This window comes from Heterocephalus glaber, unplaced genomic scaffold, assembly GCF_053883595.1.
Source record: "Heterocephalus glaber isolate CG9 unplaced genomic scaffold, H.glaber_assembly_v1.0 deba00001481, whole genome shotgun sequence".
NCBI lineage: Eukaryota > Metazoa > Chordata > Mammalia > Rodentia > Bathyergidae > Heterocephalus > Heterocephalus glaber.
In genome coordinates this window covers 28790674-28807520 of record NW_028258317.1, presented here as the reverse complement: position 1 = coordinate 28807520, position 16847 = coordinate 28790674, and the positions used below count along the sequence as shown (strand labels likewise).

Genomic DNA, 16847 nt, shown 5'->3' with positions numbered 1-16847 from the left:
AGTGATGGATTTCTTTGGCTCTAAAGATATATAAGTATCTCCTTTTAAATCTAGACCACCAGTACAATAGCAGAATACTGCTTTTTTCCTGAGTTTCCTACTTCTACCCCAACCACTCCTATGGACATTAAAACAGTATTACCCAAATAGTCTCTTGATACTTCAGATCTCTTGATATTTGCTCATGATGTCCAAGACAGTCCTCCTGACAGTTCCATGTGGAAAGATTCTCCAGGTTATCTCTGCTAATCTGCTCCTGGTAGGAATCTGCCTTGGCCATCTGTGAGATACACATACTGTGAGATTGGAAATCCAAAGGCTCTTACTGTACAGATTTCAGAAAAACTCAAAACCACAGGAGGAATGTTCTATTTAGTGATTTTTCTTTTTAGGAATCATCAATACTTTAAAGAATTTGGTAAAAGTTATAGAGCTTCTCCATAAAAACATAAACCCTCTGATCTTTGATGTCCACGATTTTGTATTTCTCTGATATTCACAAACATATCAAATTTAAAAAAAAACAGGGACTAGATGAATCTTCAAGATCCTTTCTTAATATGACCCTGAAAATACAGCTTACCAAGACAACATATTGCAGAGTAAATTTCAGAAACTTGGTTCAGAGTTCTGGTCTTCAAAATAACTAATACAGAGAGCTCATAAGAATAAAAGCAATTCAATGAAAATTAATGCTCTTTAAAAACATTTTTGTAGCCTGTCCTAATTTTCTTTAAAATGCATGTCAGAGGTAGGATATAGTGAAAAACTGACCTACAGGGTTAATAGTTTTGTTCAGCTTTGAACATGAAGAAAATTTTCATGATGGGTTGTCCAAGTAGCTAAAGGGATTTTATGCGATGAAAGATAATTTCAACCTCTATCTTTACTGAAGACATAATGTACTTTCAAGATAAGAACTTTTAAGAAGTTCTGGGGTTTTTGTTCTTTTGATTGATGGGTTTTTTGGGTGAGCTACTGAATATAATATAGAAACAACTTGTTTGGAAATCATGACTTCCAGTGGTCCTCTTGTCTGGGGTAATTAAGGACTACTAAACAGCAAGAGGAAGAACCACATTCTGTGAATGAATTAATGGCCATATTTCACAGTGGATTATGTGGTTTTCAATTAGCTTCAATAGTTCTCCCATCCATATACTTTATGCCACAAATATTTACTAAGTAGAAATGATTCTATGCCATGATATTTTACTTTTTAGAGCTACATTTTATCTACCAATTTTGATTCTGCTGAGTTTAGATTTCTTGTTGAGGCATAAATTTAAAAGGAAGAAGTTATTACTATTTTACTCTTTGTCCTCTTTGTGCTAAAAGCCAAAGGCAAACCTCTAACATGGTTTTACCTTCTGGAGTATTTTTGGAGATACAATGAATGCATTTTGAAATTATTTCATCTGTGGAGCACCCTGAGTCAGGGCTCCTGCATTGAACACATTTAAGGCTTGGTTCTCATTGCCTCGTTTTTAGAGTAACACAGAAAACAAAACTCTGATTTGTGAGGGCATCAACAAAAGCAACATGCTTTCTTTTAAAGTTTCAGTTCAATAAATGTTTGCCTTACGATAATCTTTTTGCTTTTCAGACTTTTTCATTCCAAAGCTCTTGTTTTATATTATGTTTTTGAAAAATGTCTTTACTGCAAGATAGGAATCACCACAGTGCTGAAAAAAATTATGGGGTTGTAGTGAACTGAAAGGTCAGAGGCTTGAATTTCAGTGACCTTGGGTACATCCTTGAACTAGGGTGGCAGAGCAAGTGAGGGTACAATGTAAAGGAGACAGTGAAAATGGAAGGAGTAATGATTCCAGGGATTGGGTATCTCCTGTAACAGTGCAGCTCTGGAAAGTGGACGCCTCTTCCAAAGTCATTCAAATTGGAATTTAAGCAATGCAGAAAAAAAAAAAAAAAGATGTCCATAAGGTAAGATTAAACTGAAGGATCTAGAGTTGGAGGTGTTTTAGTGCCCTCCACCTTAATATTGCTGATGCATACAGAAGCTGGCAAATTACCATGCATTGTCTTACAAAAGTGGCCAGGAAGTAAAATCTATCAGGATCTTCAGTGCTGTGGTAGCCAAACTTGTCAATACCTTAGTAAATGTTACCACTTTACCCTCACTGCTCAGGTTCAGGTCCCTTCTCTCAACACTGCAAATTTTTCATAACATTCCAATTAGCAATTAGAAACAAATGCTTCATATTTGTGTTAAACTAAAACATACTGTATACTAGATCCTGAAGTCAGGATATGGAAATCCACAAAATGAAAGGAAAATAACAAGAAACTACAGGAGATACATTTTAGTCTGATCATATATAAAATCCAGAAATGATGCTAAGTCAGCAATCACTAAAAACCCATTTATTTATCTCTTCATCCAATCATCATTTACTCATTCAATATCATACACTGAGCTCCTATTACATGCTAGGTACTAAAGATGAAAAGGTGAAACAGACACTTCTTTCAAAGAGACACTGCCTGGAATCTGACAGAAACAGGATACTGATCATAAGACAGGAGCAAAAAGAAGGCATACCTGGCTCAGATAAGGGAACAGATGAGAGCACTAACAGTTTCTTGAATAAGTTTTAAAGAGAAGTAAGAGATGGTTGGATACAAAGGAGAATCATATTTTCAAGTTAATAGTTAACAAAACACATTTCTAATACGTAAAAGTTTTCCAAGTCTACAATTCCCTTGGAAGGCTCAGATCTGATCTGAACATAGCCAACAAAATTATCTCTGTAGAGCCCATGAGAAATTGACATAAGTTTTTCCTTACCCAGGTTCTACAAATTCTGTGGCAGGGTGGATATACAGCATGATCTCTATGGCATTACAAACAAATATTTTTAGAAGAAAGCAATTACCTCCTACCCCTTTCTCATGTGCTTTTTTCACATTCACAATTACTAATCATCCGAGCATCTTTTTCTTTGATCTTTGCAAAGGAACAGTCATGTCTCTTTCAACCAGTGAACTACTTTTTAAAAAGAGAAACTATCTTATAAAGATAGTTATGAACACACTTAACATGGAAGATTAATTGTTGAGACTCCCTGCATATTACAAGTGAGCCAGAGCAGCAGTGCTCTCATTCTTCCTCCTTTCTGAAGTCACTTTTGTTTTTAGCTCACTGTACTCTTTATCAGTATTGAAGCATGCTTCCTACCAGGACTTAGCATTTCCAGGGTTTTTTTATAGGTACAGATTTAATGGCACTGACATTAAGGTTTCTATCCACTGGGTCACATAAAAATCCAACTAAAATGGGCTGCAAGAGGCTTCTGCGTGCTGAAAATCAAAAAGAGTGAGAGGGCAGAAAGAGGACTTTCTAGGTGCTTACCCCTCTGTACAGCCATGATAGCTGGTGCTGGCTCTAGTTATTAGCGCAGCATGATGAAGGTCTACTAAGAGTTGCCACTGAGTCTCGTCCTGTTGGGAAAAGCTCGGGAAGGAGGAGAAGGCAATAGTCTATCTTCTTTGATCTCACAGACACTGAATCAAATATTCCTATCTCAGTAGAAGTAGTATAGAAATAGGCCAATCCTCCCAAATTGGTTCTTTGAGCCTTTCTGGAGAGCATCAGATCAATCTGGCTGCTCTGGTGAAACCTGGGCATTTTTATTTACAAAAATAAACAAAAACATAGACCCAAAGAAAGTTATAGCACAGCAAAGGCATGAGATGAAGATCAAGATTTCACTTTCTCTAAGCCTTCTCTTGACTCATTATTGTCTCTGTTCTGTAGGTGCCAGACGGGTGTTTAAAGAAAGCAAGGCAACACTGCTAGAAAACAGGATGGGGACAAACTGGAGAGTCCCAGCCCTACCTCAACTGCAACCACAATTCAGCTCCAGCCAGGACACAGGTCTGGTGTGGCCAAATATTTCACAAATAGTGGAAATATATATTTTAATGTGAAACGCTCCAATTTTGAGATGTTGGCAATGAATGTAAAACTCATCTAGGTCAAACAAAATATACCTGGGAACCAGTTGCAGCTAAGAGACCACTGGTTTCTATCATCTGATCAAAAATTTAAGGCAAAAGTTTAAAGATCATCTCAGTAGCAGAAAGTATGATAAAGTAGAGACAACACTAAACCTAAAGTACCTGAACTATGCTACTTTTTAATCCAAAAGGGCCGTAAAAGGCATACCATTGGTAGTCTAGGATACAAATATTTTCTGCTTTCTCCTCTTCTCTCAAAGCAAACTTAAAACTAGGTTCAAAATAGGCAACAAAGAGAGAAAACAAGGGACTTTACTTTATTATTTTGGTTTTCTTTTAAAGGATTTATAAGGTGTGTGGCACTACCAAATAGTTTGCATTGGATCCCTATGGTCAGTCTTATTTATTAAAATATATTTGATGTCTTTTATTGAAATAAATTTGCTTTGATTCTCAGATCACTTTCTTCACAACTATTAGGACTGAGAAATCTGACTCTCCTGGTAAATTTTATAGATAAAATGAGATTCTTTAACCTAACTTTCCTCAGCATTTCAGGGACTGTAAGAACAATTTCATTACACAAGGACATCCCAGCTGAATTTCATAGTGGTCAAAAGGAGTTAGGAAAAAGAAATCATATAAGAATCACAAGGGCTTCCCAGTCGCAAGGCCCCTTTCTCTAAAGTAGGCGGTCAATGGGCAATGGATGGACAGCGCTCCATCCTGGTCAGGCAGGGCAGCTGCCCCTGCATGCTCAGATCCTCCACCACTGAAGAGGCTTACACAGACTGGGAGTGGATTAGTGTGAATTCATGTACTCATTTCGCAAGTATTTAATGCTCACTGCAGACCAGGTACTGCATGAGGTGCTGGGGATCACAGCAAATTAAAATTTCTGCCACCATTAAAGAAATTCTAAACAAACACATAGACAGACACATAATGTCAGACAATGTCAAGTATCACACAAAAGAAGAGTGACAGAATAAGGGTGTTTTAAAAAAATTCCCCCTAAGGTCACAGTGAGCATTTCCTGGACAAAGCAAGGAGAAAGACACACAATCTATACTCTTGAATTCACTTGAACTGACTTCATCCTGTGAAAAAAGAAATGTACCACTTCGAAACCCAGCCAAACTAGATAAAACTAGTATTCTCTGGGCAATTAGACTTCCTGTCTCTCAGTATCCGTACCCGTAAAATGAAGATAGCATTAGCTACTCACCTCAAAGAATTCAATGTGGATTACTCATGGCGGTGCCACAATGTGCTTTACATGCAGCTGGAAGAAGAGTCAACTCCATGTCAACCATATCATTGCTGCCATCAGTACCCAGCACTACAACAGTTTCTCGTCCCTTACTCAGCTCCTTCTTCTCCATCCCCTTTTAGTGACTGCACAGTGGCTGTGAACATAAACTGTGTCCCACAGCAGGAGTCTTTTGTACAAGTGTGGTATGCTGCTGAAGATATACTGGGTCTGAGGGAGATAGAGGGTTCGTTTTGAGCCAAAGTATGGAGCACAGATCAGAGTTACTTCTTGTCTTCCTTTCCATATATACAGTTAAAATTTATACATGAATGAAAAATTAGATATCAACTTTCTAAGGTATTTCATGGACTATATTATTTGAGAGATTTTTTCACAGTCAAAACAAATACTTCCCGTTTCCATTTTTTAAAATATGAAAAAATTAGCAGTTGTGTTAAACAGTTGTGTTTCTTTCCTTCTTTGAAATGGTATTGCTATAATGGGACTTTACTTTGATTTGTATCTGTTGATGACTGCCAAACAGTTGAATACAATTTTCCAGTGCAAAAATAATCTCTGGTGAAATGAATAAAATGCTCCAAACATATATTTGATGAATGAATTCTAACACTAGTTGAATACTGATTGGCAGATTTTTCAAAGGTTGTTGAAAATGGGTCCCTTTAGCAATGCAGGTGAGGGGAAAGTAAAGAAATTGATTTCAAATTAAATTTGCAAACATAATCCCACAGGTGCTTACCTAAAACCGGCCAAAAATTAATTTAATAGATTTTTTCCAGTAACTCTTAAAAAAACAGAGTATGTGACAGTCTCTTGAAAAACTGCCTTTAGAAAATCTGAGAAATAATAAAAATAAACAGCCAATAATTTATGAAGAACAATTAACTTGTAGATGTGCTGCATATCATATAGCCAGCATATCAGCAAATTTATTCCAATTCTTTTGAATTAATTGAATATATTAAATCAGAAGCTGAATAAATCACAATATATTACAAAAATTAATATATATTCCTAGACTTATCTGTGAAGAAACCACACCAGTTAATCTCCATGCAGCATCACAGACAGATGACAGCCATATCTTCAACTTAAAACAATGAAACTACCACTCCATTGCCAAATCAGCTTTCCTTATCCAATATAGAATTTAAGATCAGATTTGCCTCCAACCAACTATGCCTGGCCTTAAATACAATCTGGAAACTGTTTATTGAGTTCTATTCAAACTTTCAGCAATATCAAATATAAGTGCATGTAAATTTAACCCCTTTAGTTACTGTATTTAATATGACATTCATTATCCCAATTCCTGATGTCCCTTATGCTCTTTTTTTCTTCTACAGAACTTTTTACTTCTCCATATGTATAAATATATATGCACTGATAATAACCTCTTGGTCAGTGACATCCTGTGCATGTGATGATAATCCCATAAAATTATGATGGAGCAGAAGAATTTTTTTCCCAGTATCTTGGTAGATTTTGTTATAATATAGCCCAATGCATTACTTGAGCTTGTGGAGTTGCCCCTCATATAAAAGTTTAACAGACAGCCTGGGGGTATGGCTCAGGGTCAGAGTACATGTCTACATGTGCCAGCCCTAGGTTCAAGCCCTAGCACCACAGGAAAAAAAAATAGCACATACAATTATATGCAGTGCACAATAATGATAACAAGCAACTATGTTACTATTTTATGTATTTACTATGCTATTTTAGAATATATTTGCCTTCTACTTGTAAAAAAATTTACTAAAATCATATGCCACAGTAGGACAGCAGCAGCCTTGGACATTTCATATTTACTGTATGTCTTGATTGCATCATTGCATCCTGTGCCTGATCTAACCTCATGTTGTTTTGTTCATTGTGGCCCTTAAACAATCAAAACTTACTGCTAATATTGCCATTAAGAAGTCATGTTTGAATGAATGACTTGGAATCAAAATTAAAAGTGATTAAGGACCACGAAGGCAGAAAATCAGTGAGTGTATTTGCTCACCAGTCAGGCATGGTTACAATACTGAAGAAGAAAGTAACAGCACTTGATTAAGGATCTGCTTCACTGAAGCCAGTGAGACTTGCAAAAATTGGGAAGGACCTATATCAGGTCTGAAGAAACTTCAAATGACCCTGAATTGAAACTTCTACTGACCTGGATTGAAGTGTAGCCTTCTCTACACCATGGTTATGGCCAAAGCAAAAAGTTTGTTTGCAATGCTGAAAGAAAAGACTATCACTGACTACGATGCTGAATTTAGTGCTAGTTCTTGTGCCTTCAACAATTTAATAATTTGCCTTTATTACATATGAGAGTGAGCAGTAAGTCTATGGGGTCTGACATGAAGGCAGCTGAAGAATTTTTGGAAACTTTAGATAAGCTGATTATGAAGGAAACTAGTTACCAAAGCAAATCTTCATAAGGAGGCCAAATGATGGCAAATTGCAAGGCTTCTAAGGACAAGATAACATTCTTGCTTGGAGGCTGAAAACTGAGAAATCCTTTGTGATTTGGCATAGTAAGAACCCCAGGGCTTTCAAATGTATTAATAAGCATCCTTCCAGTGTACTACAGGAAATCATGAATGATCTAGCTCTTCTTACAAGATGCCTTCTCCAGTGAAATGGGGGAAGTACTGTTTGGAGAAGAACATACTTTTGAAGATACTGCTTATCTATTTTGTCTAAGTACACTATGCTGATTACACAATGATGAAACTGCTTAACAATGAATTTCTCAAAATGTATCCCCATTGTTAAATGATGCATGGCTGTATATATTATATCTAAAGTTCATGGTCTGATTTCCCTCCAGAGACTATAAGATCCATAAAGGCAGAAATCTTTGTTATATTCAGTGATACATTTGGAACATTTAGAATAGTGTCTCATACATGGTAAGCTTTCAATAAATGTGCTGTCTGGATGAACTTAAAATGGATCAAGACAACTCATTAAAGTAACAGAATGACAGGCCTGGGATGTTTTGGTAATGTCAACTTTTATTTCATTTAAAAAAATGTACATTTTGAAAGTATAAATAAGGACTAAATGTATAATAGGTAATGTGAAATAGGAAGAAAAGGGGCAAAGGGGAAGGAAGTGGGAGGGCTAGGGGAAAGGATACAAGGGAATGGGATTAATATGAGAAAATGGAAAAATAGGAACAAAATCTTTGTAAATAGGGAGGAATGGAGGGGTTGAAGGGAGGGCTGGGCAAGGGTGAAAAATAAGAACCAAGAGAGACTATGTAAAGGTGCAAATTTCCAATGATGAATGTCATTATATTGTATACCTAAAATGTACCATTGATTAGGATGAATAATCGATAATGCAAAATAGGAAGAAAAGGTCCAAAGGGGTAGGGGTAGTGGGAGGGGCAGGGGAAAGGAAAGAAGGGAAAGGAAAAATGATGAGAAATGGAAAAAATGGAAATAAAGTCTTTGTAAATAGGGAAAGGTGGAGGGGGTGAAGGGAGAGCTAGGAATGGGGAAAAAATAAGAACCAAGATGCATTATGTAAAGGTACAATTCCCAATGAGAGATGTAATTGTGTTGTATACCTACAATGTACCAATAAAAGAATTTAATTAAAAAAAATGTACATTTACTTCCTAACTGTAAGATCATGTTTCTCTGCCAGCTGCTCTTGAAGCAAGGAACAAAGTAAATAAAATAAATAAATAAATAAATAAATAGTCCTTAAACCACCATGTGGGAATGTGTGCACAGGAAAAAGGGGCCAGAGTAATGCCTCTCACATCCTTAAAACAAATGATCTTAGATTAAATAGCCCTAGGCCAACAATTGAAAGTACCAGTGTATCAAAATACTTGCAAACACACAAAGCTAGACCATAAATTAAAAGCTTGCTGTTTTCACATTAATGCAAGGAGCAGACTTCCTGTAAGTGACCTCTTCTCACTTCATAATATGTATTTGGCCATCATCTATATTTATGTTCACCTTATTCTTCTCTTTAAAGACAAAATGCAAAAATAGTTAAGCTGAACACTTTCTTATCAACACTCTCAAATATAACTCTGCGATACAAAGTTCTTTATCAAATGGATAACCAAGTGCCTTTTCTCTCTCATTTTGAGTCAATCAATATCTTTCCAGTGTCCTATAAAGAAACATGGAGTAAAGCCACACACATTCAACATGATCCTCTAATCTGAGCTCTGTAATTTACCAGCTCATGTCCTGAGACATGTCCTGCATGTTCTTGGAACCTCAGTTTCCACATCTCTTAAGCAGGCCCAATGCCATGCAGAATTGCCAAGGTTTAGAGTTGATGAATGCAAAGACTTGATCATGGTTTCTAGCATACCTATTGAGATAATTTGTATTCTACTTACAGCTGTAAGAACCAAAATCATGAACAGTATTTTTTCTATTCTTTCTCATCTGAGATCTGGGGCCTTACTTGGGGGGTTGAAAGAGGCAGTAGGGAACAATGGAAGAGGGTGGGGTTCCTGTGTTCTTACTCCTACCCAGGATAGTGTTGAAAGAAAACAAACAGCTTGACTTGGGGAAGGAGGGTTAGCCTTCCTCCAAAATGAGAAAGCAAACAGTGTGCCCAAATGAGTTTTTCAAATAAGACTCCAAGGTACCTGGAAAGGGTAAACTGACTCCTCCAGATTAGAGTCTTGATGAATGATTGCTGTCCTCTACTTGGCTAGTAAAGGGACTATATTGACATTATTTAAATAATCAGTCTTTCAATGGCAACCAGTGTATATATGAACAAAGAACATATTTGCAAATATCAAAATTACGTAAGGCCTCTGAGCCTCCTGTAAAATGCTAGATAGTAAGATCGTGTTGGGCAACTCTCCGCTTTGGCTAGTAGGGGCTTAGATTCACATTTAATTTCAGTTTCGAATAATGGTCAAGTGTGACATTCATGCATCAGAATGTTATAGAACAAAATTCCTACTCATCATTCAAACGGAGGGCCCACACTGACTTTGGAGGGTTTTCCTTTTTGAGTGTGGGGAGGTGGAAGTGAGAAATTTCTTTGGAATGAGAATTCATGACATCTTCAACACTCCTGCATCATGCCTTCAAGGAAAGCTCTGGGACACAGTCACCAGCCTCCTCAACAGATGACCTACAACTCCCCTGCAAAGCGATAGGCCATTCTAAATCTAAGTCATCAAAGAAAGTTTTCTGCTTGAAATGAACTTTAAAAAGGTGAGTCACTCTTTTTCAATCACCAAGATTCCTATGGGTAGAAAGACAGGGAATGTGAAAATATGAGCTAAGAAATGCTTGTTTTGATGCCTTTCAAAACAAAAAGCTTTGAGTAACTGTAGCCACAGTTATATCCTAAAAGATATTCCCTAAGGTGACTCCACATGCATCAGCATCAGCATCAAAATGGAAAATTCTTAACTCAGTGTATCCATGTGTTGGTCGTTGCTAAACTCTTTATAAGCATTGCCTCATTTAGTCCTGACCCCTAACTTATCTTGCTTTTCCAGGTGAAGAAATTCAGGTTTAGAGGTTGAATATACTGTTGAAGAAACCAGTAAACAGCAAAGCTGACTCTTAAGACCCAAGGTCTTCACCTCAATGGCACTCTTCCTTCATCCTAGTCAGGGCACCTCTGAGCTTTTGCTTTTGTCGGGTCTATCAAATCTGAGATGTATTGACACTGTTCTTATGCTACCTCCATCAGTTACACTGTAATTAGTAAATCTTTCATCTTGTATCAGTCTTGATTATGAGGGAAAACACAAACCACACCACATACTTTACCAGAGAGAATCTGACATGAGAAATCACATAGGTGCTGTAGAACTGAAAAAATAAATAGGGGACACTGAAGCAATGCAGAAAACAAAAATCAAAGGAACCAACAATATGCCCAAGGAAGAAATGAAGTAATTAGAATACAGATGCCTAGAGAGGCACTCTGCTCAGCTGAGTGAGTCCTACCCAGACTGTACTGTGTGTGCCAAAACAAATAAAAACAGACAGACAAACGAACAAAGCAGGAGATGGAAACTAACTAACTACCACTATCAGGGTAAAAAAGGAACAGCAAACACATAGGAGGGAGCAAGCTCTTCTTCCATCTTCAGCCTCCTGGTCTCCCTCTTGTGCCCACCTAGGTAGACTCTAATTGGCAACCAGATTCAAGGACTCCCAGACCAAACATAAAAGCTGAGTGGAGAAGGGGGCTTTTGAAGTTGAAGGCAAAGCTTAAGTACTAACTAGCAGACAGCACATCTGAGCACAATGGTAAATGCAGCAGAAGGGCAGGTGCAGGAGCTCTTCACTCATCATCTGTCCCTTTGCCTGAAGAGGAAGGCTGACCCATAACCATATCAATTGAAGACTTTCCGCATTTGATCTGGTCCCTATTGAACAGCTTCACAAATGAAGAAAATCAGGCTGTATTAATGTCTATAATGAATCCTGCCCTAAGGACTTAACCACATGCATCCTAACTTTTAAAGAACAGTCATTTCTGCTATCATGAAACATAGACATTCATACCAATCACTGTGCTATCCAAAATCCCACAAAAAAGCCACAGCGTTTATGGGAAAATTTGGGCTAGGGATATAGCTCTGACTTCTGTCAGTGACAAAGAGCAAACTTCGAAGCATAGCAGCACAATGTCACACTATTAAATGATTAAGAAACACATAAACCCTTCGGTAAATATGTATAGAACTTTATCTTGACAAAGTCCTGCGCTTTGCTTGTGAAAGCAAATGTCAGACCAGTTAGACTGTGAGTTACTTACTGTGAAATGATGGAAGGAAGGTCACCCAAAACTGGAAGGACAGTTGTAATACTAGATGTGGGGCTGTGTGGCTCATGACATGTTGAGAACCGAGGTAGCTGGCAGATTTTTTTAGGTCGGTATGTGTTTTGTGTATTCATATGCAGTGCTGTTTAGCTGGATGCAGTGTACTGTATTTCACCTAATGTATCTTGGGGACTAAAATCTCACATAAGTAAATGTAACATTCATGTGATGATCATGCTTTTCCCTAATATGTCAATAATATTGGAAGAAATTTGTGATTTCAAAATAATCATTACAGCAGAACTGATTATAACCCTGTAGGCCAGGCAGCATCATTCCACCTTTACAGATGAGGAAACAACTCAGAAAGATTAAACACCTTGCTCAAGTTTCTCTGAAAATAAAAAGCCAAACTCCTTTCTTGGGCCAGCACTATATTTTCTCATTTACGATCCATCACTTGACAGTATAAGGTCAAAGAAAAACCTGAGGGCCATTTTCAGTGCAGTTTTGCCAATGACCTTTCACAGGTGGGTGTAAGTGCCCAGGGATGAAAACGGCCGGTGATCTCAATTTCCTTTAGGTCAATGTTTAACGCAGAGCTGCTGAGCAAAGGAATTCATGTCTGCTCTGTACTTTCTCATAAATGCACTTCTAGATTTAAGTCAAAGTGATCCTCAAAAGATGTTTGATAAAACTTCAAACTCATGAAAATAAATGTTCCAACCTCTGCAGTCCAAAAGTAAAACATAACATGAATTTCTAAGTTCATTCTCTGTCCTCTGCCAGTGATCTTTCTAAAATGCAACCCTCAGCATTTCATTCACTAGCTTAATACCCACCAGCAGTTCCCGTTGCCCAAACTTCTCAGTGTGGAGAAGGGGTTCTCCTTACACATCCAGCTGCATCTCTAAGCCCCCACTTACCCCATGCTCTAGCTACTCGAACTGCTTGCCTTCCAACATCTACCAAATAATTTCAGAGCTACATGAACTTCTGACAGTAATTCTTCAGTTGAAATATGCCTGACTGCTGAACACCAATATACTGTCTGCTCACAAGCTTTTCTGATGGAAAGATTTTTTTCTGATCCCTTCTCCAACTCTTCAGGCAGAATGAACCAATCCTATTGTGGGGACCCCTGTACCCTACACTAATTCCTGTCACAGCTCCTTACCACTTGGCTATGCATATTGGAAGGTTGACTGCTCTCTCCTTTTATTATACACCACAAGCTCCCAGAGGGTATTGGGCCATGTTTACAAAATCTCTGCATCCCTCACACCAAGTTCACTGCCTGGCAAATAAATGTGCCGTGTAAGTTTAACAAATGAATGAATAAATGGCTGTAATGTTATCATGACAGGAAAGGAGTGCAATAGTGTAGATCAATCTGTACCTTCTTTCTTCCACCTAAAATCTGGAAAATTCCTTGGTTTCCACTGAGTAAGTTTTTGTACAGCGTAAAACCTACTGAATTATTAAGGTGAGTGATTACTACATGTATAAAGAATTTTGTGAAGGTGAAGATGGCCTGGGTTTACACTGACGAAAATTTTTGAGGACAGGAAACTCAAGACACTTAGAACCAAAAACATACTGAATTAAATTCAGAGAGTAGCAAGGAGGAAAAATTAGATTAGAGGACATCTCCCTCCCTCTAGCTGAATTATTAAATGAGGTATCGGCATAGGAAACTATGAAGGACACTGGGGATAATAAACGTTTATTTACATAATTGAAGGATTTTTAAAAAATTCCTCCTGAGGCATAGAGTTGATAAACTCTGTGTTTATGTAAAAGCAGTCAGTCATCCTGTTCTATATGGAGCAAAATTAAAGCAAAACATAAAAAGTGTGCAAATACCAGATCTATGATGTTGTGACATGGACAACTTGATGGCTCATCTGCCCAGAGTTTATCTGCATTCTTTAAGCTTTTTTGTATTCAAGAGTGTCTTGCTCTCCCTGGGCAGCAACAGCACACGTCATCAATTACATGATGGTATCCCCAGGCTCAAGGTATGCTAGCCATACTCTTCTTGAAAATGCACATGCTAAAAAATATGTCCCCCGCCAAAAAAAACTTACTTCTTCCCCCAGTTTGGGTTGAGCAAAATGCCTAGAATATACACAGTCAAATTCAAACATAGATAAAACTATCCTCCTTGGGAGATAGCCCTGAAGTGCTAGGTCTGTTCTTCTAAGTATCTGAGGAAGATTTTCATGGTATTTCTAATAGTTGTTCTAATTCCTTCTGCCCCAAACATTCTTTATTGCTCGTTTTCTAAAACATATGGGTCCTGCCCGACGGCCCAATTTCCCATAATGGCATTATTGTCAGCCTCCTTAGATTCACTGGTTAAAATCCTCAAATCATTCTTCACTCACATTCTGTCTCCTCGGTAACTGAATCTCATCACTACCCTTTAACAATGATAGTGACAGACAACATCCAAACCTCTTGACTATGCCTTGGAACTAGAAACAATTACAGAGTTGTTTCAGCTATTCTCCAAAATCCAAGCCCTCTTTCCAGAATATATATGTGTTTCTGGGAAGTGACTGCTCAGCCACAAGTTCTATTTTCATGTCTATTACACACAGCCAGGTGTGGTAATAAATCAGTTCTCATCTACGGAATAAGACTAGCAGGAAGGATAAGCGGCACTTCTAGGCCAGGCCCACAGAAAACTCTTTCATAATGCTCCTTTATGCTTTTCCCTTCACAGCAAGCAGCAATAAAATTTGGGGTCTTAAGAGGTGGTGGAGCCATAAAACAGAAAAAGCTTGGACTCTGAAATACAGTATTATACTCTGTCTGGCAACATCCACATTTAACTGATAAGTGAAGAAATAAATTTTACTATACTTAGACACTAAAATACTGTGGAGTTTGACTCTTTAAAGTACACAAAGCAAAAAGACCAGAAACATTTAAGGTGAAAGCCATTTCCATGTGCATAATAATGAAGGCTGTAGAACTGTCCTTAACCATAGACATAAATCCTACCTCTTATACTACTGGTTTTTGAAAAAAAAATCATAACCTAATTTTATTACATATTATAAAAATAGCCACTGTTTATTAATCTCTCCTTATGTGCTAAGCAGGGATCATGCTATGTGTTCTATGTATTTTAATCTTATAAATATCTTATAAGGTAGATATTACTATTATACTTCATTTAGCAAATAAGAAAGCTTTAGCAGTAAAAGCTTAAGCCACACTGCTAGAAAGCAGCACAACCACAATTGAAGCCCAACTCTTCTTATCTATTTGCTCCCCTGCCTTCTTTAAGAAGAAAAGCAAGCAAGAATGCTACATAATGGCTCTTGCTCCAGGTACCATGTGAAACAGCCCTTTACATCATGAATGTAATTCTGCCATACAGAATCGGCAACTTGGCACTTTGGGTATCACCATTAAGACTCAGAGAAGTGAAGCAGCAGGGTTCCCCAGCCTGATCTCTGCAGCTGGATGACAAAAATGCTTTTCTGCTGCTCATCTCTGCCTCCCACTCCCCTAGAACAGTGTTCTGTCTTTACCCACGAGTTTCTCATACAGACACCTTCAAGGTGTCTTTAATTATGTTTTAATTTACTACCAGTTTCTTATTCAGATTTAAGATTTAGTTTTCAAAATAGTAGACCTTCCCCAGAATGTGGGCTAAAGAGGAAATGCTAAATGAGCCATATCTTCATGCCTTAAGTTTCCTTCTCAAGAAAATGCAGATGACAACTTGTACCATACTTTCTAACCACCTTGAGAGTTATGTGAGATCACAAATAAATCCACCATAATTTTTTAAATGATCCTTAAGCTGCCTTGCTTATGAAGGATTATTTTCCAAATCAAAGGCCTAACAGGTGCTGACTCTTCTTATACAGTGTGACTTCCTGGACTGACTGTGCCTGACAAAGCATTTCCCAGCAAACAACAGGGGAGCCAATTTGTGAAACAGGGTAACCAGGGATGGTGGAGGTCACCTGTCAGAGTACACCGACCTCCTAACTCAAGAGACACTCCACACAGTATTTATGTGCCAACCTTGGCACCAAGTGTAACTTTCTGAGTTAAAATGAAGACAAAGACAAATTAGGCACTTCCATGAAAGTACTGATTTTTTTTTCTATTGCTATGGTAACACTACTCCATTTTAGGAGAGGGAAAAGAAAGAGTAGGCCTTAAAAATAAGCTATAAAGTTTGTCAATGATGAATCCAAAAGGACTCTAAAAAAAGTATTCCTTTTAATTGGTAGAAATTTATCCAGAGAAATAGACTGATAAGTGTGCAAAATAGATGTAAGATTAAGATGACACTTTATTAAAGAGTCAAACTGAACATACCCAACTGTTCAATTAAATGGTGTATGCATATGGTAGAATTCTAGAGGGCCATTTATAAGTTAGGATGTGGATATATATTCAGTGACATGCATGCATATTCATGTGTATCACTAAGTTAGTACCTAATTACAAAACAGTACTTGATTTGCTTCCATTATAAAAATTTCCTAGAGAAAAATTTCTGAGGATATTTATAACAAAATACTACCAGCAGCAGTTATTTCTAGGGAGAGAAATTTTGCAGTGATTAGAGATGTTTGCCATATGCTTTTCAGTATTTTCTATGACGTTGTGTCATTATCTGCATAATAAAAATAGAGAAAAATGCAAGTGTGGCTGACTATTATTTATTCAAAACTATCTGCTGCCCATTTCTATAGAGCCTCTCCTGCTGACTCATCCTATGGGAAGGGTGCAATACTTGCCCTCCTCCAGCCACAGACATCAGGCTTAACTGGGTGATGTCCTC

At 37.6% G+C, this 16847-nt stretch overlaps 1 long non-coding RNA gene across 2 annotated transcripts in view; it reads right to left on the bottom strand.

Moving 5' to 3' along the window:
• LOC147825876 (uncharacterized) overlaps nt 1-16847 on the bottom strand; it is a 78976-nt gene that overhangs the window by 44909 nt on the left and 17220 nt on the right. For both annotated transcript variants that reach the window (XR_015440048.1, XR_015440049.1), the window contains exons 2-3: nt 5210-5464; nt 143-280 (exon numbers count right to left, since the gene is read on the bottom strand). This is a non-coding gene — a long non-coding RNA (uncharacterized LOC147825876). The remainder of the gene's footprint in view (nt 1-142; nt 281-5209; nt 5465-16847) is intronic.